General features: G+C 38.9%; 1 protein-coding gene across 4 annotated transcripts in view; it reads left to right on the forward strand.

The window, feature by feature from the left end:
- Positions 1–23,663, forward strand: part of ARMCX4 (armadillo repeat containing X-linked 4) — a 36,715-nt gene extending 13,052 nt beyond the window's left edge. The window contains exons 5-6 of one of the 4 annotated variants that reach the window (XR_002152670.2): positions 687–867; positions 22,061–23,663. The gene's annotated coding sequence lies outside the window, so the exon portion shown is untranslated. Of the gene's footprint in view, positions 1–686; positions 868–1,337; positions 2,199–16,647; positions 16,706–17,040; positions 17,964–22,060 lie in introns of those variants that run through there. The other 3 variants (XR_002152665.2, XR_891378.3, XR_002152668.3) reach the window with 3 other exon arrangements.
- The last annotated feature ends 240 nt before the right edge of the window (positions 23,664–23,903 follow it).

A 23,903-nucleotide genomic window follows, 5' to 3' on the forward strand; every position in this document is an offset into this window, starting at 1 on the left:
TCTAAATTATCTCCTGTATAAACTTTGGTGTATACTGAGAGTGTTAATAGTGTTCTATGGGTGTTAGATTAATGGGCAATTTTATCTCTTTTTTGCTCATCTGTATTTTCTGATTTTTATATACACCACAAATTTTTGCATAACTTGCCAAGAGGAAATGGATGGATTTGGACTAAGCAGACCTGTCAATAGTATATCAGGGAACTAGGGCAAAATTATAAATAGAGGTTCACATATTGATGTCTAGATATTTGGAAGGTATAAATTAAATTTTTGAATAAATATTTGAATAAAGCTGTAAATGTAAGTGTAAATGTTTGAAAATTTAAATCTTGTTAATCATTTTAAAAGTAAAACTGTTCTCAATTCTATTATTCAATGGCCACTAAGTTTCCAGTGGAAAAAATGATGTCACATTTGTGGTAGATTCTGCAGTCTGTTGCCCTAAATCCTCCTTCAGGAATAAAGAGGTTATTTAGTTGCTAGGAGTGCTGCCAGCAGACAGCCCTCAGCTGTCATCCCTTTTCAGGAATTGCCTCAGCTGGGAAGTCACCTCCCCCAAGGTCATGCCCTCTTCCTGGGGGTACTTTCATCCAATGGCTGATTGACATGGCCTTCTTGCCCCAAATGGGACAGCTAAACTTCTCCTTCTGTCCAATCCTGCTTCCTTCTTTTCCCTTCTACAGATTTTGATCTCAAGAGCAATTCCTAATAAAAGCCCTTCATGCTGAACTCTGAGTCTGCTCTCCAGGAAGCCAACCTACAACAGTTGATATAAGCAGTAGTTCAGGAAGGCAAACACTGTGATGAAACTTTGGAGATGAATCACCTGCTGCCCATCTGGCAAGGAGGACCCCATCACTGATGGTAGGTGGAGTAGATAGGCATCTGAAACATGTGGCAGAGGAATTGTCAGAGCTTTCAGTGATGGTGAACTGGGATGGCACTGGTGGAAGGAGATGCATTAGCTGGTTCTATGTAGCAGACTTTTGAGAAATATGTGGGAAATATTAGATATAAAGAATGCCAGAAAATTGTGTAACTATTTCTATGCTTGACTTCTAGAAAAAAAATAATGAAGAGCCAAATTAAATTAATCAGCAATTAAATGCTATATGTGAAAGCCAGAAAGTTTCATTCATAACCTATAAAGAGGCCCTCTTCTTTTCTAGGTAGAGGGTAGAGAGATCGTAGGACCAGGCCCAGGACTTATTGAAAGCAAGAAAGTTAGAATCCCAACCAAGACAAGTCTGCTATTCTGGTTAGGAAGGAATGGGACCCTGACACGTGGGATGGGGACTTATGGATTGATATTCCTAAAAATCTTGTATTCTCAGATTTCCCTGGACACCTTGAGCATTCAGAAGTATCCCACTCCTTCCTATTTAGGGCTAGTACTTCACTTTGTTTGAAAATGCAGTGTCCTTTCTCCTCTAAGGTAATGTGTGTTTCCTTCAGAACCTGCCCCACTTCTCATCCTGGCCACTGGGCCTATGTATAGGATTAAGTCACAGCATAACCTCCCTGGGGATGTGCTGGGCCTAAGAAGAAGGAAGGAAAGGGGATACCCCAAGAAGAAGCTATAGGACTTAGCCAGCATGTACTAGCAAGTGCTGAGGGGGAATCACGGGACTAAATTCTGAGGGCCTTGATCAAGGGAGATGGAATATAAAATTGAATAAGGGAAAAATTAATTGTATTGAGAGTCATCTCCCAAGATGCAGTATTTAACACCCTGGGAAAGACCCCAGGAGATCTGTGAACTCACTAGTAGAATGGCGTCTCAAAGTATGGAAAAAAAGAATTAAGTGAGGTTTAAATGCCAGAGTTGTCATAGCAGATGGCAGGGAAAGGGTTAAAGTCTCAAAGAAGTGGGGATGATAGAATAAATATATCATGTATGTTCTGAAAACCCTCTGGAGGAGTATGTTCTTCAGGAGGATCCAAAGGACACACTATTTGCTGGAGCTATAAGGAATGCACTGGTGAAAGGAGCAGCAGCATCACTAAGTTCAGGGGCGGCTTGCCTCTGGAGGCCAAGGCTCAGAATAGGAGAGGATGTTACAGGATGAAGAACACTGATAGAAATGGTGATAGTTCAGGGCACTTGGGTGGCTCAGTCGGTTGAGTGTCCAACTCCTCGTTTTGGTTCAGGTCATGATCTCGCAGTTCGTGGGATTGAGTCCCGAGTCAGGCTCTACACTGACAGCGTGGACCCTGCTTGGGATTCTCTGTATCCCTCTCTCTCTCTCTCTGTCCCCCACCCTGTTCATACATGCATGCTCTCTCTCTCTCAAAGTAAATAAAATAAACATTAAAAAAAAGAAAAAAGAATTGGTGATGCCTCTGAACCAATAGAGGCAGGATGACTGCACATAACCATCAGAAGTCGGGTCAATGCAAATACCATAATGTGCTGCAAAATCAGAGTGATAGGCAGGGAGGCCTGATCTGCAGAGATCTGTGGAGATGATTAATAGAACAACAGTGCCCTGGGGAAAATAAGCAGCCAATAATCTGTACCGAATGTGAGCAATCATCAAAGATGGTTCAGAAGTCTGAGGGACAGTGCCTAGATAAAAAGTCACAGTTCCCTGCTCAGCTTCTGACCCTAACTCAATTTTTGATCCAGAGTGCATTGTTTGAAGGAGAGGCTGGGTGCAGAGGAAGAAGAACCCTACAACATTAGTAATTATTTCTCCAGTCCTTCCATTTATGCATGTAGCTGTATGCAGGGAAAAGAGGAATACTCAAACATTTTGAGGACTTTTGGACGGTAGTTATGAGTTGATTTACCCAGAGACCTAAAATGTCAACATGTTCTCCTTCTTAGAATAAGGGCAGATGGGAGCCTGGTATTAAATGGACTCCTGGCCTATGTTGAATTTGGAGTGGCTCCACTGGGTCCACAAACCTACCTGATGGTTATTTTCCTGGTCTCTGAATATATAATTGGAATAGAAATTTTGGTAGTTGGTATAAACCTTACATTTGTTTCTTGGCCTGTGGAGTCAGACCTGTTTGTAGATGAAAAGTGAAGTTTCTGAGACTGCCCTCACCTTCCTTGGCCAAGATAATAAACAAAGACATATAGCATCTTGGGGAGGATGGCAGAAGTTAGTGCCACTGTTAAAGACCTAAAGAATGCTGGAATGTGGTCCCCATCATATCTACATTTAATGCACCATTTTGGGCCCCTGCAAAATGTGGGCAGAGCCTGGTAGACGATGGTAGACTATTGCAGACTCAACCATGTAGTGGTACAAGTGCAGCTACCATGTCAGATATAATATATTTGCTAGAGCAGAATAACATGAGCTTAGATACTTAGTAATTAGTTATTGATTTGGAAAATGTAGTTTTCTGTCCCGATCAGAATAAAACATCAGAAAAAGTTCACATTCATGTAGAAAAGACAACAGTATACACGTACAGTTTTTCCTCAAAGGCCTACCAACTCTCCTGTCCTCTGTCATATTATAGACTGAAGATAGCTGGACCATCTGAATATAATACTAAACCGCTATGTTGATGACATCATGCTAATGGGACCAAAATGAGTAAGAAATGGTTAGCACATTACAAGCCTTGGTAAGACACATGTACTCCACATGATGAGGGATAAACCCTACAAAGATCCATGGGCTGGCTACGTTAAGTGCAGGTTTTAGAGGTTGAATGATTTGGGGAACATGCCAGGGGATCGCCTCTAAATTAAAAGACAAATTATTGCATTTTCACCTTCCCCACAAAGAAGGAAACTCAATGCCTGGTAGGCTTCTTTGGGTTCTGGAAATACCATATTTCACACCTGGAATTACTGTTTCTACCCATATACTGGGTGACACAAAAAGCTGCCAGCTTCGAGTGGAGCCTAGAGCAAGAGAAGGTCCTAAGCAGGTCCAAACTTTGGTACCAAGTAGTCTTGGCACTTGGTCTATACAACAGACAGACCTTATGGCATTCGAGGTATCTGTGTTGGCAAAAGATGCTATCTGGAGTTTTTGATAAACCCCAATGGGAAAGTCAGAGCTTGGTCCAGAATTTAGGGTCTGGAGCAAACCAATGCCATTTGCAGTGGAGAATTATATATATCTTTTGAAAATAGCTCCTCACATGCTACTGCATCCTGATAGAGATGGAAAGCTTGGCCATAGGACATCAAGTGACCATGTAGCCAGAACTGCCCATCATGAACTGAATTCTGTCAGATACACCAAGGTATAAGGGTGGGCAGGCCCAGCAACCAGATGGAAGTTTTACACGCGGGATTAAGCATAAGCAGGGCTGGAGGACACATGCACCTGCACAATTAGCTAGAGCATATCCGCCATGATAGCTACCACTGTTGCATTATCATCATTAATTCACCTTACACCAGTGTCCCCTTGGGAAATGTCTTTTGACAAGCTGACTAGGAAAGAAAAACCCAAGCATTGTTTATAGGTTGGTGGGCTTGGCTTGTGGGTATCAGCAAGTATAGCAACTCCAACCTAAGAAAGCCGTGGTGACCAGGAAGGAGGGTCTGAGTCACACTACCAGGCAAACTACCAAGACCCTAAGACTGATGGGGATCTATAACTGTTAGTTGAAGTGGGAGATGATTATTTGCAGCTTTGAGACCAGCTACAGTACCGAAGGTTGTAGTTTGTCCAATGTTTCTCCTAGGAAGAGAGGTCCACCAGACTCCTGGAAGAGTTGATCCCAGAACTTATATGAAATGGATCTGGGAGGCACAAGGTGTGGACTGTGGTGGACATTGTAATGCCTTTCCCAGAGCTCCCTTTAGCAATAAAGGCCTTATTACTTCAGTTGTTAGGAATTCTGCCATCAGAGAGCCCTTAGTTGCCTTCAGGGATTACGTTAGCTGAGAGTTATCTTGTTCAAGATTACATCCCATTGTCAGGGTGACCCACATCCAATGACTCACTGATGCTGTGTATAAAGGCCTGGCCCTCTTGCCCCTAACTGAGATAGTTTTGGAGTTTCATTTTGTCTTCAGAATTCCCTTCAAAGTATGCTGAGTCCTTCCATTGAGAGCACACTAAAATTTGATTTCTCCCTTTTCCAATTCCTGCTTCTTTATTCCTTTTCCTTCCATAAGTGTTGATGCCAGGAGCACTCCCCAGTAAATCTTCAATTCTCTCATCTTTGTCTCAGAAAATGACTCCTGGAACATCCAATCTGTGACAATGCTTTACATATGTTACATCTATCTATCTATCTATCTATCTATCATCATCATCATCATCTATTATCTATCTATCTATCTATCTATCTATCTATCATTTATCTAATCTAGCCATCCTAAAATCAAGAGTAATAGGTGTTGTTTAATGTGAAATGTTCTTTAACCTCTATATGCAACTGTTGCAAATATTGCACTGATTTTTTATTACTTCTGGAGCCACAGACTGGAAATTAAAGATAAGCAAGAAAATGGACACTATTGGGAAATGATAGTTTGTTAAGCAGAAACCTGTTGTATTCATGTATCTAAGAAGGCTTTGACAAGTTAGCTTGTTTCTTCTCTTCCATAAGTGCTTCCACTGCTTGAATCTTCCCTGCCTTCTGAAATAATGTCTGCCTCTTAGGTCAGCAGTGGCATGGTCTACAAATCTTCATGACATTTGGACACAGTTGCCTTTTGTTTAGAGGATAGAGGGGAACAGGTGTGGAGAAGTACTTTCCTGGAGCCTGAACAGTACTAGCCAAAGTGCATATGTTTAGGGTTATAAGTTGCACTGTGCCAACAATGAGCACGAGATCCTGTGTCCTTTGTGTTATTCTGTGTGTGTGTGTGTGTGTGTGTGTGTGTGTGTGTGTGTGTGACAGAGAGAGAGAGAGAGAGAGAGAGAGAGAGAGAGAGAGAGAGATGCAGGACTCTTCAAAACATGGGATTTAGATAGGGCCCCTCACGCCCAGTTCTAAGGGCAGTGTTGAGAGTAGGATAGAAGTGGATGACACTCCTAGATATTTGGGGGAGTTAAGTGGTATTATAAGCTAATTCTGGGTTCCAATGTGGCCCAAAGTCCTGATTCTTACTCTAGTGCTGTTTTAGCAGACTCAGGGCTCAGGGGTTGGCTTAAGGTTTTGGGTACAGTGGCCTTGCTGGATCATGTACATATGAGGAATAGTTTAACATCACTTTTTGAAGATGAAATGCAGTTCTTCTTGGAAAAAAGGCCCAGTTCTGATTGACCCTTAAGGCATTGTAGCGTAGGGGAGAGATTGCAATCTGGAGCAGAGGATGAAGCAGGAAGGGTGTTAATATTTCTCTTCATTTTTATGTTTCAAACCTAAAGGATCATATTTGAGAGGGGAATGGAATGAATCTGGTTTAAACTATATGAATTTGAGGTGCTTATTGGACTTTCAAGTGGAGATGCTCAGTGTTTATTTGATGAGTATGGATCTAGAGCTCAGAATAAAGGTCTGACCAAAGATAGGTATTTTAGATGATAACTAAAGCCAGAGAGTGAGTCAGGTGGCCCCAGTAGGGGATACAGACTGAAAAACTGAGGACATAATGCTAAGAAAACTCAACACAAGTGGGACTTTGGCAGAGAGGAGTGCAGAATTGAAACTGAGGATATGGCTTCCCATCAGCATTACAACACATATCAAGGGGCTTCTGGGTGGCTCAGTTGGTTAAATTTCCGACTTTGGCTCAGGTCATGATCCCCGTGTCAGACTCTGTGCTGACAGCTCATAGCCTGGATCCTGCTTTGGATTCTCTGTCTCCCTTTCTCCCTGCCCCTCCCCTGCTCTTGCTCTCTCTCTGTCTCTCAGAAATAAACTTTAAAAATTTTAAGAAAATATTACAACACATATCTCTATATATTCTTTTTCTTCCCTTTTAAACAATGTGGCAAAGTACACCAAACATTTACCATCTTCACCATTTTTAAGTGTACAATTCATTGACATTAAGTACATTCCCTTTGTTGTGTAACTGCCACCACTATCCATCTCCAGAAGTCTTTCCATCTTCCCAAACTGAAATTCTGTACCTATTAAATAATAATTCCCCATTATTCCCTCCCTCAGCCCCTGGCAACCACCATTTTACTTTCTGTCTCTATGAATTTGACTACTTTATAAGTGGGATCATGCAATGTTTGTCCTTTTGTGACTGGCTTATTTAATTTAGCATAATGTCCTTGTATTAGTCTGCTTGGGCTGCTAGAACAAAATACCACAGACTGGGTGTTTTAAACAACAGAAACTTATTTTCCAACAGTCTTGGAGACTGAGAAGTCCAAGATTAGGTGCTGGTAAATTTGGTTTCTGTGACAGATCTCTTCCTGGCTTGTAGACAGTCACCTTCTTGCTATGACTTCACATGACCTTTCCTTGATGTGTGAACCTAGAGAAAGAGTGAGCTCTCTGGTATTTCTTCTTATAAGGACACTAATCCTATTGGACAAGCCATCAGACAGCATGACTTCAAATCCTGGTCTTTTCACTTAATAGCTACATGATCTTAGGCAAATCTTTTCATTTCTCCTCCTCGTTTTCCCTATATTTCAAATGGAAATAACAAAACCTATTTTATAGAATTGCTGTGATAATTAAATGATTAAGCTCTCAGAGTAATACTTATAAATTGGCATATATTATATATTATTGTTATTCCTTGTATATATTTTTGTTTCCCTTCAATTCTGTCTGGTTTTGCTTCATGTACTATGGGGCTTTGTCATTAGGTCCACATATTTATATTTATAATTGTCATATATTCTTGATGGACTGACATTTTCATCATTATAAATGACCCTTCTTAGTTTTTAATAACAATGTGTATCTTAAGGCCTAATTTTTCTGGTATTAATACAACCATTCCAGGTCCCTTCTGGTTACTGTTTACATGTATAACTTTTTCTATCCTTTGATATTCAACCTATTTGTGTCTTTGAATCTGCATGTATTTTGTATACAACGTATGGTTGGATCATACTTTTAAAATGTATTCTGCAATCTCCACTTTCAGATTGGAGTGTTTAATACATTTATATTTAATGCAATCACTGATAAGGTATAATCTGCCATTTTGCTATTTGTTTCTATATGTCTTATGTCTTTTTTGTTCCCCTATTCCCCCATTGTTACCTTCTTTTATGTCAAATAGGCATTTTCTAGTGTGCCATTTTCATTCCCCTGCCATTTCTTTTACTATATTTTAAAATAAATTCTCCTGGGTGGCCCAGTCAGTTAGGCCTCCAACTCGATTTCGGCTCAGGTAATCATCTTGTAGTTTGTGAGATCAAGCCCTATGTCCAGCTCTGCATGTGAAGCCTGATAGGGATTCTCTTTCTTCCTTTCTCTCTGCTCTTCTCTCTCTCTCTCTCAAAATAAATAAGTAAACTTAAAAAAAAAAAGATATTCTGTTAGTAGTTGTCCTGGAAATTACAATGAACAACTTAATTTATAAAAATCAAGTTGACATCAATACCAGCTTAATTTAAAATCTTTTCTCCTAATAGTTCCATTCCTAACCACTCTTTTGCACTATTATTGTCATACAAATCATATCTCTATACATTGTATGTACATCAACATAGATTTATTCATATTGCTTTATGAAGTTGTCTTTCAAATCAAATAGAAAAAAATAGTTACAAAAATACATTTATACTGTCTTTTATGTTTACCTATATAGTTACAACTATATACTATATATGTATTTTAATATTTTGTTGAGAGCTGGACATTTTAGGTAATATAGCAACCCTGCATACTGATGCTCTTCTCAGTGGTCATTGTTATTATTTTATCAGTTATTTGTTTATTCGTTGACTTAGTAGGACTAATTCTGTGAAGTTTACTTCCTCCACACTCATAATGTGCATCTCTGATGTCCCAGCTCATATCTTTTTCCCTTGTTTTTATCTTTGAGCTTGGCTACTTAGGTTTTGCCCGTGGGTTAGCATAAGTCACTTATTGGACAAAGGTTGTGCTTAAGTTCCCTTAGCCAATTAGATATTTACCCTTTTTAAATGTTTATTTATTTTTGAGACAGATAGAGACAGAGTGCAAGCAGGGGAGAGGCAGAGAGAGAGAGAGGGAGACACAGAATCTGAAACAGGCTCCAGGCTCTGAGCTGTCAGCACAGAGCCTGATGCAGGGCTTGAACACATGAACCACGAGATCATGACCTGAGCTGAAGTTGGACGCTTAACCAACTGAGTGACCCAGGCGCCCCTAGATATTTACCCTTTACCATTATATATCTGTGTAGCTGCTCTCACATTTCAGTGAATTTACATATTTTGCCTCTCTCCCATTCAGCCAGGGAGTAGTAGCTTGGAGGTTTTTTTTCTGATTGCTCCTGAAAGACTATAGACATTCACACATTTTTCCAGACTGCCAAGGATGACTGTGATTTTATTTTTAATCTTGGTTTTCTAGGATTTGTCCCTGGGTCAGAGTAGCTTATGATTTAGTCAGTGTTTGGTCAGAGGTTGTGTTTAAGTTCTTTGTGCCAGTGAGGCTTTATGCCCTGTGTTTATGGGTCTCTATATGGCTTGGGGAATCCGTTCAAGCCTGTTGCATGTCTTTCTCTAATTTTCCCAAGGGGATACAGCCTAGCATATACCACAATCTTCCTGACCACCACAATTTTATATGATCTCAAGAGGGCTCTTACTGGTTGTCTCCCTGGTTCTCTCTAGGAAACTTGTGATTGTTCTGACATTTTTCTTGTATTAGTGGTATTAGCTTCCTCTTAATTATTCTGCACCAAGATCTCCATTGTTTTTTGACAGTGTCTGTCAAAATGCATGGAATTTTCTACTACCATTTCTGGATTATTTCAGCCCTTTCAGGCAGACAGAGCATTCAGGCAGAGCTTCAGCATTCTTCATCCTTGTGCCCTGCCTTTCTTCTTGGGACAAACTCTTCAACCGATGCACCAGAGCAGAAGGCAGGTACTTTTTTTTTTTCCCCCGAGTGACACTCTTGCTCTGTGAAATGGTGCTGGGAAAGGGTAGCATTTCCTGTTCTTTTCAGCCTTCCTTTCCTAGAATAGAAAAATTATTTGAGGATATAATTGTCAAAAACTTCCCAGATGCTTTGAAAGTCATAAATTTACAGATGCAAGAAGGTCAATAAATCCCAAGCAGGATAAACTCAAAGAAAACTATGCTTAGATACATCTTATCAAACTGCTGGAAACCAAAAGTAAAGAAAAAAAACCTTGAAAATTGCTAGAGGAAAATAACACATTACTTATAGGGGAACAATTTGAAAGACTGTGGTTTTCTTATCACAAACAGTGAAGGTCAGAAGATAGTGGAATAACATGGTTGATGTGTTTAAAGGAAAGAATTGTCAATGCATAGTTACAGTTCAGGAATAGAGTGTGGAGATGAAAATAAAGATGTTCCTCGATGAGGGAAAACCAAGAGAATTTGTTGCCAAAAGACATGCTCTAAAAAAATGCTAAAGTAAGTTCGACAGCCTAGAGGGAAATGATACCAGAGGGAAATCTGGAATTCAAGAATGAAGAAGCAATAGAAAAATGGTAAATATCTGGGTAAATATAAAAAATTTCTATTCTTTGAAAATAATAACGATATTGTATTAGTTTCCTACTGCTGCTGTAACAAATTATTGAAAACTCAATGGCTTAAAATAAGACACTTTTATTATCTTAACAGTTCTGGGGGGTCAGAAGTCTAAAATGGGTTGACAGAGCTATGTTACCCTGGATGCTGTAGCAGAGAATCCATTTCCTTTTTCCAGCTTCTAGAGGCTACCTGCATTCCTTGGCTCATAGCCCACATCACTCTGATGTCTGATTCTGTCATCATATCTTATGTGGCTCTTCTGCACCCCCCCCCCCCCGTATCAGGACCCTTGTGATTACATTGGGTCTACTCAGCCAGTCTAGTATAATCTCCCTATCTCAATATCCTTAATTTAATCACATCTGCAAAGTTCCTTTTGCCATATAAGGTAACATAGTCACAGGTTCCAATATGTAGACATCTTTGAGGAGACATTATTCTTCCTACCACAACATCATCAAGGATCCACTAATTTTTTTATTTTTTTATTTTTTTATTATTATTTTTTTAATATATGAAATTTATTGTCAAATTGGTTGCCATACAACACCCAGTGCTCATCCCAAAAGGTGCCCTCCTCAATACCCATCACCCACCCTCCCCTCCCGCCTACCCCCCATCAACCCTCAGTTTGTTCTCAGTTTTTAACAGTCTCTTATGCTTTGGCTCTCTCCCACTCTAACCTCTTTTTTTTTTTTCTTTTTTCCTCCCCCTCCCCCATGGGTTCCTGTTAAGTTTCTCAGGATCCACATAAGAGTGAAACCATATGGTATCTGTCTTTCTCTGTATGCTTATTTCACTTAGCATCACACTCTCCAGTTCCATCCACGTTGCTACAAAAGGCCATCTTTCATTCTTTCTCATTGCCAAGTAGTATTCCATTGTGTATGTAAACCACAATTTCTTTATCCATTCATCAGTTGATGGACATTTAGGCTCTTTCCATAATTTGGCTATTGTTGAGAGTGCTGCTATGAACATTGGGGTACAAGTGGCCCTATGCATCAGCACTCCTGTATCCCTTGGATAAATTCCTAGCAGTGCTATTGCTGGGTCATAGGGTAGGTCTATTTTTAATTTTCTGAGGAACCTCCACACTGCTTTCCAGAGCGGCTGCACCAATTTGCATTCCCACCAACAGTGCAAGAGGGTTCCCGTGTCTCCACATCCTCTCCAGCATCTATAGTCTCCTGATTTGTTCATTTTGGCCACTCTGACTGGCGTGAGGTGATACCTGAGTGTGGTTTTGATTTGTATTTCCCTGATAAGGAGCGATGCTGAACATCTTTTCATGTGCCTGTTGGCCATCCGCATGTCTTCTTTAGAGAAGTGTCTATTCATGTTTTCTGCCCATTTCTTCACTGGGTTATTTGTTTTTCGGGTGTGGAGTTTGGTGAGCTCTTTATAGATTTTGGATACTAGCCCTTTGTCCGATATGTCATTTGCGAATATCTTTTCCCATTCCGTTGGTTGCCTTTTAGTTCTGTTGGTTGTTTCCTTTGCTGTGCAGAAGCTTTTTATCTTCATAAGGTCCCAGCAATTCACTTTTGCTTTTAATTCCCTTGCCTTTGGGGATGTGTCGAGTAAGAGATTGCTACGGCTGAGGTCAGAGATGTCTTTTCCTGCTTTCTCCTCTAAGGTTTTGATGGTTTCCTGTCTCACATTCAGGTCCTTTATCCATTTTGAGTTTATTTTTGTGAATGGTGTGAGAAAGTGGTCTAGTTTCAACCTTCTGCATGTTGCTGCCCAGTTCTCCCAGCACCATTTGTTAAAGAGGCTGTCTTTTTTCCATTGGATGTTCTTTCCTGCTTTGTCAAAGATGAGTTGGCCATACGTTTGTGGGTCTAGTTCTGGGGTTTCTATTCTATTCCATTGGTCTATGTGTCTGTTTTTGTGCCAATACCATGCTGTCTTGATGATGACAGCTTTGTAGTAGAGGCTAAAGTCTGGGATTGTGATGCCTCCTGCTTTGGTCTTCTTCTTCAAAATTCCTTTGGCTATTCGGGGCCTTTTGTGGTTCCATATGAATTTTAGGATTGCTTGTTCTAGTTTCGAGAAGAATGCTGGTGCAATTTTGATTGGGATTGCATTGAATGTGTAGATAGCTTTGGGTAGTATTGACATTTTGACAATATTTATTCTTCCAATCCATGAGCAGGGAATGTTTTTCCATTTCTCTATATCTTCTTCAATTACCTTCATAAGCTTTCTATAGTTTGCAGCATACAGATCCTTTACATCTTTGGTTAGATTTATTCCTAGGTATTTTATGCTTCTTGGTGCAATTGTGAATGGGATCAGTTTCTTTATTTGTCTTTCTGTTGCTTCATTGTTAGTGTATAAGAATGCAACTGATTTCTGTACATTGATTTTGTATCCTGCAACTTTGCTGAATTCATGTATCAGTTCTAGCAGACTTTTGGTGGAGTCTGTCGGATTTTCCATGTATAATATCATGTCATCTGCAAAAAGCGAAAGCTTGACTTCATCTTTGCCAATTTTGATGCCTTTGATTTCCTTTTGTTGTCTGATTGCTGATGCTAGAACTTCCAACACTATGTTAAACAACAGCGGTGAGAGTGGGCATCCCTGTCGTGTTCCTGATCTCAGGGAAAAAGCTCTCAGTTTTTCCCCGTTGAGGATGATGTTAGCTGTGGGCTTTTCATAAATGGCTTTTATGATCTTTAAGTATGTTCCTTCTATCCCGACTTTCTCAAGGGTTTTTATTAAGAAAGGGTGCTGGATTTTGTCAAAGGCCTTTTCTGCATCGATTGACAGGATCATATGGTTCTTCTCTTTTTTTTTTTTTGTTAATGTGATGTATCACGTTGATTGATTTGCGAATGTTGAACCAGCCCTGCATCCCAGGAATGAATCCCACTTGATCATGGTGAATAATTCTTTTTATATGCCGTTGAATTCGATTTGCTAGTATCTTATTGAGAATTTTTGCATCCATATTCATCAGGGATATTGGCCTGTAGTTCTCTTTTTTTACTGGGTCTCTGTCTGGTTTAGGAATCAAAGTAATACTGGCTTCATAGAATGAGTCTGGAAGTTCCTTCCCTTTCTATTTCTTGGAATAGCTTGAGAAGGATAGGTATTATCTCTGCTTTAAACATCTGGTAGAACTCCCCTGGGAAGCCATCTGGTCCTGGACTCTTATTTGTTGGGAGATTTTTGATAACTGATTCAATTTCTTCGCTGGTTATGGGTCTGTTCAAGCTTTCTATTTCCTCCTGATTGAGTTTTGGAAGAGTGTGGGTGTTCAGGAATTTGTCCATTTCTTCCAGGTTGTCCAATTTGTTGGCATATAATTTTCCATAGTATTCCCTAATAATTGTTTGTATCTCTGAGGGATTGGTTGTAATAATTCCATTTTCATTCATGATTTTATCTATTTGGGTCATCTCCCTTTTCTTTTTGAGAAGCCTTGCTAGAGGTTTGTCAATTTTGTTTATTTTTTCAAAAAAACCAACTCTTGGTTTCGTTGATCTGCTCTACAGTTTTTTTAGATTCTATATTGTTTATTTCTGCTCTGATCTTTATTATTTCTCTTCTTCTGCTGGGTTTAGGCTGCCTTTGCTGTTCTGCTTCTAGTTCCTTTAGGTGTGCTGTTAGATTTTGTATTTGGGATTTTTCTTGTTTCTTGAAATAGGCCTGGATTGCAATGTATTTTCCTCTCAGGACTGCCTTCGCTGCATCCCAAAGCATTTGCATTGTTGTCTTTTCATTTTCATTTGCTTCCATATATTTTTTAATTTCTTCTCTAATTACCTGGTTGACCCACTCATTCGTTAGTAGGGTGTTCTTTAACCTCCATGCTTTTGGAGGTTTTCCAGACTTTTTTCTGTGGTTGATTTCAAGCTTCATAGCATTGTGGTCTGAAAGTATGCATGGTATAATTTCAATTCTTGTAAACTTATGAAGGGCTGTTTTGTGACCCAGTATATGATCTATCTTGGAGAATGTTCCATGTGCACTCGAGAAGAAAGTATATTCTGTTGCTTTGGGATGTAGAGTTCTAAATATATCTGTCAAGTCCATCTGATCCAATGTCTCATTCAGGGCCCTTGTTTCTTTATTGACCGTGTGTCTAGATCATCTATCCATTTCTGTAAGTGGGGTGTTAAAGTCCCCTGCAATGACCACATTCTTATCAATAAGGTTGCTTATTTTTATGAGTAGTTGTTTTATATATTTGGGGGCTCCGGTATTCGGCGCATAGATATTTATAGTTGTTAGCTCTTCCTGATGGATAGACCCTGTAATTATTATATAATGCTCTTCTTCATCTCTTGTTACAGCGTTTAATTTAAAGTCTAGTTTGTCTGATATAAGTATGGCTACTCCAGCTTTCTTTTGGCTTCCAGTAGCATGATAAATAGTTCTCCATCCCCTCACTCTCAATCTGAAGGTGTCCTCAGGTCTAAAATGAGTCTCTTGTAGACAGCAAATAGATGGGTCTTGTTTTTGTTATCTATTCTGATACCCTATGTCTTTTGGTTGGCGCATTTAATCCATTTACATTCAGTGTTATTATAGAAAGATATGGGTTTAGAGTCATTGTGATGTCTGTATGTTTTATGCTTGTAGTGATGTCTCTGGTACTTTGTCTCACAGGATCCCCCTTAGGATCTCTTGTAGGGCTGGTTTAGTGGTGACAAATTCCTTCAGTTTTTGTTTGTTTGGGAAGACCTTTATCTCTCCTTCTATTCTAAATGACAGACTTGCTGGATAAAGGATTTTCGGCTGCATATTTTTTCTGTCTAGCACACTGAAAATCTCGTGCCAATTCTTTCTGGCCTGCCAAGTTTCAAAAGAGAGATCAGTTACGAGTCTTATAGGTCTCCCTTTATATGTGAGGGCACGTTTACCCCTTGCTGCTTTCAGAATTTTCTCTTTATCCTTGTATTTTGCCAGTTTCACTATGATATGTCGTGCAGAAGATCGATTCAAGTTACGTCGGAAGGAAGTTCTCTGTGCCTCTTGGATTTCAATGCCTTTTTCCTTCCCCAGTTCAGGGAAGTTCTCAGCTATTATTTCTTCAAGTACCCCTTCAGCACCTTTCCCTCTCTCTTCCTCCTCTGGGATACCAATTATGTGTATATTATTTCTTTTTAGTGTATCCCTTAGTTCTCTAATTTTCCCCTCATACTCCTGGATTTTTTTTATCTCTCTTTCTCTCAGCTTCCTCTTTTTCCATAACTTTATCTTCTAGTTCACCTATTCTCTCCTCTGCCTCTTCAATCCGAGCTGTGGTGGTTTCCATTTTGTTTTCCATTTCATTTAAAGCGTTTTTCAGCTCCTCGTGACTGTTCCTTAGTCCCTTGATCTCTGTAGCAAGAGATTCTCTGCTGTCCTCTATACTGTTTTCAAGCCCAGTGATTAATTTTATGACTATTATTCTAAATTCACTTTCTGTTATATTATTTAAATCCTTTTTGATCAGCTCGTTAGCTGTTGTTATTTCCTGGAGATTCTTCTGAGGGAAATTCTTCCGCTTGGTCATTTTGGATGGTCCCTGGCATGGTGAGGACCTGCAGGGCACTTCCCCTGTGCTGTGGTGTATAACTGGAGTTGGTGGGCGGGGCCGCAGTCTGACCTGATGTCTGCCCCCAGCCCACCGCTGGGGCCACAGTCAGACTGGTGTGTGCCTTCTCTTCCCCTCTCCTAGGGGCGGGATTCACTGTGGGGTGGCGTGGCTGGTCTGGGCTACTTGCACACTGCCAGGCTTGTGATGCTGGGGATCTGGCGTATTAGCTGGGGTGGGTAGGCAAGGTGCACAGGGGCAGGAGGGGCAGGCTTAGCTCGCTTCTCCTTAGGTGATCCACTTCAGGAGGGGCCCTGTGGCAGCGGGAGGGAGTCAGATCCGCTGCCGGAGGTTTGGCTCTGCAGAAGCACAGAGTTGGGTATTTGTGCAGAGCGAGCAAGTTCCCTGGCAGGAACTGGTTCTCTTTGGGATTTTGGCTGGGGGATGGGCGGGGGAGATGGCGCTGGCGAGCGCCTTTGTTCCCCACCAAACTGAGCTCTTTCGTCAGGGGGCTCAGCAGCTCTCCCTCCCTTTGTCCTCCAGCCTTCCCGCTTTCCGAGCAGAGCTGGTAACTTATGACCTCCCAGACGCTAAGTCGCGCTTGTTGTCGGAACACAGTCCGTCAGGCCCCTCCGCTTTTGCAAGCCAGACTCGGGGGCTCTGCTTGGCCGGCGAGCCGCTCCTCCGCCCCGGCTCCCTCCCGCCAGTCCGTGGAGCGCGCACCGCCACACAGCCCTTCCTACCCTCTTCCGTGGGCCTCTCGTCTGCGCTTGGCTCCGGCGATTCCGTTCTGCTAATCCTCTGGCGGTTTTCTGGGTTATTTAGGCAGGTGTAGGTGGAATCTAAGTGATCTGCAGGACGCGCGGGAGCCCAGCGTCCTCCTACGCCGCCATCTTCCCTCATCCCTCTAATTTTTTTTCTTTTTTATAATTTAAGGTGTTCTAGAGCATAAGAGAAGGTGGAAATCTACTGAATTAATTCTATACGGCTTCATAAGACTTATACCAACACAAAGAGGAATAGAAGTAAAAATGTAAACCAGAGGTTAATCTAAATCATAAATATAAATGCAAAAATCCAAAGTAAAATATTAGTAAATTCAATATAGCACTGTAGTAAATAGAATTGTAATAATATTCTCTATTTTTTGTGCTATCTGTATTAGATTAGCATCAATGCTATGAAGGCAATGCAAGGGCTTAATAACATGGACTTCCACTCACCAAAGTTGATTTTGTACTAACACTAGCAACAAAAGTGCCCAAACTGGCAACAAAATAAGATGATGATAAAGCATTCAATACAATAAGACAGTATTTCTTGGGGGTACCATTCAGCTCCATGGTGGTAGGATTATTATATGGGACACCTTTCATCGTGGTGAGAACATAAATTTTTCCCTATGGAAATAAATATATATTCCAGATGCACATTCACCTTCATTGCTTACAGTGATTCTGTCAGTGCCACCATCCATGGACTTCCAGAATGCCTTAATCATCATCAGGTTATCCTATACAACATTGTCTCTGACTAAGAAACTCATTTAATGGTAGACAAAGTACAATAATGGAGTCATATACAAAGATTCACTGGTCTGTATTACTTACTCCATCATGCAGAAGCAGCTTGCCTGATAGAAAAGAAAATGAATTTCTGAAGGCTTAGTTATAGGATCAGATGTTCCAGATTGAGACTGCTATACTACAAGAATACAACAGCTGCTTTAAAACCAGTGACCATGACAATTGTCAAATTATGGAAATAGCCCAGATGTCCATTGACTGACAAATGGATAAAGAAGATATGGAATATTACCTGGTGATCAAAAATAATGAAATCTTGCCATTTGCAGTAATGTGAATGGAACTAGAGTGTATTATGCTAAGTGAAATAAGTCAGTCAGATAAAGACAAAAATCATATGATTTCACTCATATGTGGAATTTAACAAACAAAACAGATGAACATAGAGGAAGGGAAAGAAAAATAAGATAAAAACAGAGATGGAGAAAACCATAAGAGACTCTTAAATGCGGAAAACAAACTGAAGATTGCTGGAGGGGTGTTGGGTGGGGGAATGGACTAAATGGGTGATGGGTATTAAGGAGGGCACTTGTTGTTATATGTAACAACAAGAGCACTGGATGTTATATGTAAGTGATGAATCACTAGATTCTATTTCTGAAATCATTATTACACTATATGTTAACTAACTTGGATTTAAAGAAAAAAAAAGAAAACCAGTGACCAATATATGGTGTTATTTCCCTCATTTAGTGAAGATACACAAATCTGGGAATGAAGGGGTGGAGGAGGGAGTGCCCCCCTGCCTCTCTCTCTCTCTCTCTCTATATATATATATATATATATATCTCCAAAGCCTTGGGCTCAGCAGATATGAAAGTTCTATTTTATAGGGAATGAATGTTTCCAACAGGGAATAAAGCCATGGTTCCATTAAATTGAAAGCTGAAACTGCACCCTGGCTATTTTGGTCTCCTCATGCTATTGAACTGAGAGGCAGAGAAAAGGGTTACTGCACTGCCTGGAATGATTGAATACCATTACCACGGGAAATAGAGTTGTTTCTATACAATGAGAACAGGAGGAGAAGTATGCTTGGAGTCCAGGTATAGTCATTAGGGCACCTCTTAATACTCATTTGCCCAATAGTCTTGGTCAATGTGAAAATGCAAAAATCCAATAAAGATAGGATTGAAGGTTAGGGTCACTACATCAGGGAAAGAACTGTGGAAAACTAAAGGAGATATGAAATGGATTATTGACTTTGGCCTCATGACCAGCTACAGAAGGGAACTGTGGCAGCTAGGTGTACCTTTATTGATAATTATTTTTTTCCTTCATTTCTCTTATGTGTGAAAAATACCAGATATTGTTGTTATAATCAGGTTTCAAGTGGAGAGTATGACTTAACATTACTCCATGATAGTACATAGGCTCATGGGTCTTTTTGTCTCTGCCTCCTTGTTGGAGATGAGAGTTTCTTTATTGGAGTAAAGGGCAAGAATGGATGCTGAGTGGCTAAAGGTGGATTGGGTTGGTTATCCTTTATTTTACCTCAATTCCTAATCAATTTTCTGCTCCTTAGTCCTTTTCTATGCCCCAGAAAGCTGACTCTTATGGATTATAATCCCCAGGCACCATTCTTCTTTGGATTTGGCCAATGGGATACACTTACAGAACTTTGGAGGAAGAGAGAAAACAATTTTTTTTTTCTGTTCCATCACTGACTTGGGCTGTGTTTTATTGGCAGTGACTGCCAGTAAGTATACTGGCAGTGATAGGCCAAAACTTCAGCTCCTACAGAAGATCCCTCTTCCATGGCCCTAGCTCTCACCAAGAAGTCCCTCATGCTTGAAGGACAAACACCAAAAGCATTCCCATAAAAATCAGGAAAAAGACAAGGATGTCAATTTTTCCACAATTATTTAACATTGTTCTGGAAGTACTACTTAATGCAATTATCGGAGAAGGGAATACAATATTAATATTGGAAAGGAGGAGACAAGATGATCATTACTGCAAATGAAACAAATCTAAGAGAATCAATCAGTGAAAAATTATTTTAAACTAGGAATTCCATAAAGAGGCTGGTTATAAAATTAACTGCAAAATCTAACGACTTTCATATATAAAAAGAATAAATAGAAAATGTAAGATAAAGAAAAGATTCAACTTACAATAGCCATGGTAAAAAGTAAAGTACTTAAGAATACACTTAACAAAGTGTATTTAATTTAAAAAGTATTTATTGATAACCTATAGTGTGCCAAGTAATGTTCTAGGAGTTTTTTTTTTTTAATTTGGAAATGCTGCTAAGGAAAATTAATGAAGACAACTAGCAAAACTGGGTTCTGGTGTAGAAAGATATTCTTTTCCTCCTAGCTTTATTGAGATATAATTGACATGTTATCTAAATTTAAGGTGTACAATGTGATGATTTGATACACATATATATTGCAAAATGAATATCACAATATGGTTAGTTAATACATCCATCATACCATATAATTACACCTTTTTTGTTGTAGTTGTGAGAACATTTAAGATCTACTGTCTTAGCAACTGCCAAGTATACAATACAATACTGTTAACTATAGTCACCATGCTGTTCATTAGATCCCCAGAACTTACTGATCTTAAAACTGGAAGTTTATGCCAATGTCTACTTATTTCTCCCTTTCCCCAGCCTCTGGAAACCACCAATCTACTCTCAGTTTCTATGAGTTTGGCTTTTTTAGATTTCACATATGAGTGATATCATACAGCACTTGTATTTCTTTGACTTATTTCCCTTAGCACAATGCTCTCCAAGTTTATCCATGTTATTGCAAATGGAAAGATTTCCTTTAAAAATTTTTAAAAATGTTTTATTTATTTTTGAGAGAGACAGAGTATGAGTGGGGGAGGGACAGAGAGAGAGGGAGACACAGAATCTGAAGCAGGCTTCAGGCTCTGAGCTGTCAGCACAAAGCCTGACGCAGGGCTCCAACTCATGAACTGTGAGATCATGACCTGAGCTGAAGTTGGATGCTTAACTTACTGAGCCACTCAGGTGCCCCAGAAGGATTTCCTTTTCTTAATGAATGAATAAAATATACCAATATAAATACATATGTGTATTTTAATCTAGCCATCCATTGATAAATACTTTGGTTGTTTTCATGTCTTGGCTATTGTGAATAATGCTGCAATGCACATGGGGGTGCAGATATCTCTGAGTGATTTCACTTTCTTCAAAGAAATACCCAGACATAGAATTGCTGGATCATATAGTATTTCTACTGTTAATTTTTTGAGTATCCTCCGTGCTGTTTTCCATAGTGGCTGTACCAATTTACATTCCCACAACAGTGCACAAGGGTTCCATTTGTCTCCACATTTTCACCAGCAGTTGTTCTCTCATCTCTTTTCTCTTTCTTTCTTTCTTCTTTCTTTCTTTCTTTCTTTCTTTCTTTCTTTCTTTCTTTCTTTTCTTCTTTTTATTTCTTTTTCCTTCCTTCCTTCCTTCCTTCCTTCCTTCCTTCCTTCCTTCCTTCCTTCCTTTTTTTCTTTCTTTCTTTTGAGAGAGAGAGAGCGAGTGAGAGACATAAGGGGAGAGGGCCAAGAGAGAAAGAGAGAGAGAGAGAATCCCAAACAGGTTTCGCTCTGTCAGCGTGAGCCTGATGTGGGGCTCAATCTTATGAAACAGTGATGTAATGACATGAGACAAAATCAATAGTGGGGTATCAGCCACCCAGCACCCTGTGTCTTTTTAATAATAGTCATTCTGACCTGTGTGGGTGGTAAGATATTCTTTTAAAGATGCCAGTTATCCTTCAATTAACTTATAAATTAAATGTAACCAAATTGAAATAAGGACAGGATTTTAAGGGAATGTAACAAAATAATACATTTTATGTCTAAATAAACACATGTGAATAGGCAGGTAAATTATGAAAAGGAGTGATTAGAGAGGCTTTACCCTCCCCGATATTAAAACATATTATAAAGATACTATAATTAAAAGTTTGGTACATAAAAAGAAAAAAATAACATTCAAGAAACATAATAGAGAATCAAATATATCAAATATATGTGGATAGTTAGTTTATGATAAAGGTGACGTTTTACTTATTTATTTATTTATTTATTTATTTATTCTTTCAGGTTTTTATTAATTTTCTAGTTAGCATATAGTGTTAATATTAGTTTCAGGAGTAGAATTTGGTGATTAATCACTTACATATAACACCCAGTGCTCATCACAAGTGTGTTCTTCAATACCCATTATACATTTAGTCCATCTCCCCCACCCCCTGCCCACGTCCCCTCCAGCAACCCACAGTTTGTTCTCTAGAGTTAAGAATCTGTTTGGGGGTGTCTGGGTGGCTCAGGTGGTTTAAACACCTGACTCTTGGTTTTGGCTCAGGTCATGATCTCACTATTCCTAGGTTCGAGACCCACATCAAGCTCCATGGTGATGATGCAGAGGCTACTTTGGATTCTCTCTCTCTCTCTCTCTCTCTCTCTCTCAATAAATAAAAAAATAAATTTAAAATTAAAACAAGAGTATTTTATGGTCTGCACCTTTCTCTCTCTCTTTTTTTCCCCCATAAAGGTGACATTTTAAATCAGTGAACTAGAGAAAGATTATTAGATAATTTGCATTGGACAGTTTACTATTTTGAAAAAATAATTCCATGTGTTCAGTAAAGTTGGAAAAAATATATTTGCGATAACATTGAGATGTTATTTGCTTTATTCACCATGTTAACATTTATACAAATGGTTCAAAAGTAATGGTGGGTAAAATTGCTGGTGCTTTACTGGTAACAAAGGCAATGGCACCAAAAAAAATTCCATGTGGACCAAAAATTTAAGTACTAAAAATACACAAAAAAATTAGAAGAAAATACACGACTTCCTAAGCAGGACACACAACCCAGAAAATGTAAAGAAATAATTGATAAATTTTGTATCATAAAGATTTAAAAATTCCATATTGCAGAAGTTCAAATAAAATTATAAACAGGGAATATATTTATAAAACTTATGATTGTCAAAGAGCTCATTTCCTTGATTTACAGAAAGTTCTTATGTACTAATAAGAAAAAGATGAATAACCTAAATGGAAAAATGGGGAAAGACAATTCATAGAAAGAGAGATACAAATGGTTAACAAACCTATGAGAAGATGTTTAATCTCACTTATAATTAATGAATTTCAAAATTTTTGGAACAGAACATGGAATATATATACCACAATTTAAAAGGTGAAAGTTGGCAACATGGATATGATTTAAAATGAACATCCACTTTGACCCAATGATTTCACTTCTAGGAATTTATCATAAGGAAATAATGCCACAATTATCAAAATATATGTGTACGAAGGTCTCCACTTCAGCATTTTTATAATAGGCAAATATTGGTAAAAGGCCAAATGTGAATCAGTAATAGATTGGTAAAATTTTGGTAAATCCACACTGTAGAATATTATTGTATCTGATAAAATAATGTACATGATATATTAGGTGAAGAAATAATTTGCATTTTATGATACAAAATTATTTTAAAAAATATATATGTGTACATACACTCACATATAATGTATCTACCTACTTATTATCTATTTACCTATCTTCTACCTATCATCTATCTATCTATCTATCTATCTATCATCTATCATCTATCTATATTGTTGTTATTTGTACATATAAAACAACAACAAAACCTGGAGAGTCAATTGAAAAGTTAAGTGATTTTCACATGATTTATCCTAGGATTTAGGTATATGGGTTATCACAGTGGTTATCATGAATGTGGCGAATTTGAACATTCTTATTTTCTGCTCCCCTCTTTTCCTAGTTAACACCTGCTTTCTTTCATCTCAGTTCAAAATTTCACTCCCTTTCCCCCCTCAAGGAAGTCATCTTTGATCCCCAGATTCTGCCACTTGTTTTAATATATTAATAATGTTCTTTTCTTTCATGATATTTTTTTCGATTTGTATACATGTATAATTGTTTCATTAAAGTCTTGTTTCCACTATGAGGGCAGAGTGTCTGTTTTTACTCACAATAAGCACAGGACTTGTGTTAACTCTCCTTGGTCCCCTCTCCATCTCATAATTATGACGTGGACAACTGAGTTTTTCTCAGTCTTATACAAAGGGGTATGAAAGTGTAGCTTTTAGACATCACCCTTCAGTCACACAAAAACAGATAAAGGAGAACACATCAGAAACAAACAGAAAACTCACACTAAATGGTGAAATATTAAGGGCATTTCCAT

Source organism: Felis catus, chromosome X (genome assembly GCF_018350175.1).
Source record: "Felis catus isolate Fca126 chromosome X, F.catus_Fca126_mat1.0, whole genome shotgun sequence".
Lineage (NCBI taxonomy): Eukaryota > Metazoa > Chordata > Mammalia > Carnivora > Felidae > Felis > Felis catus.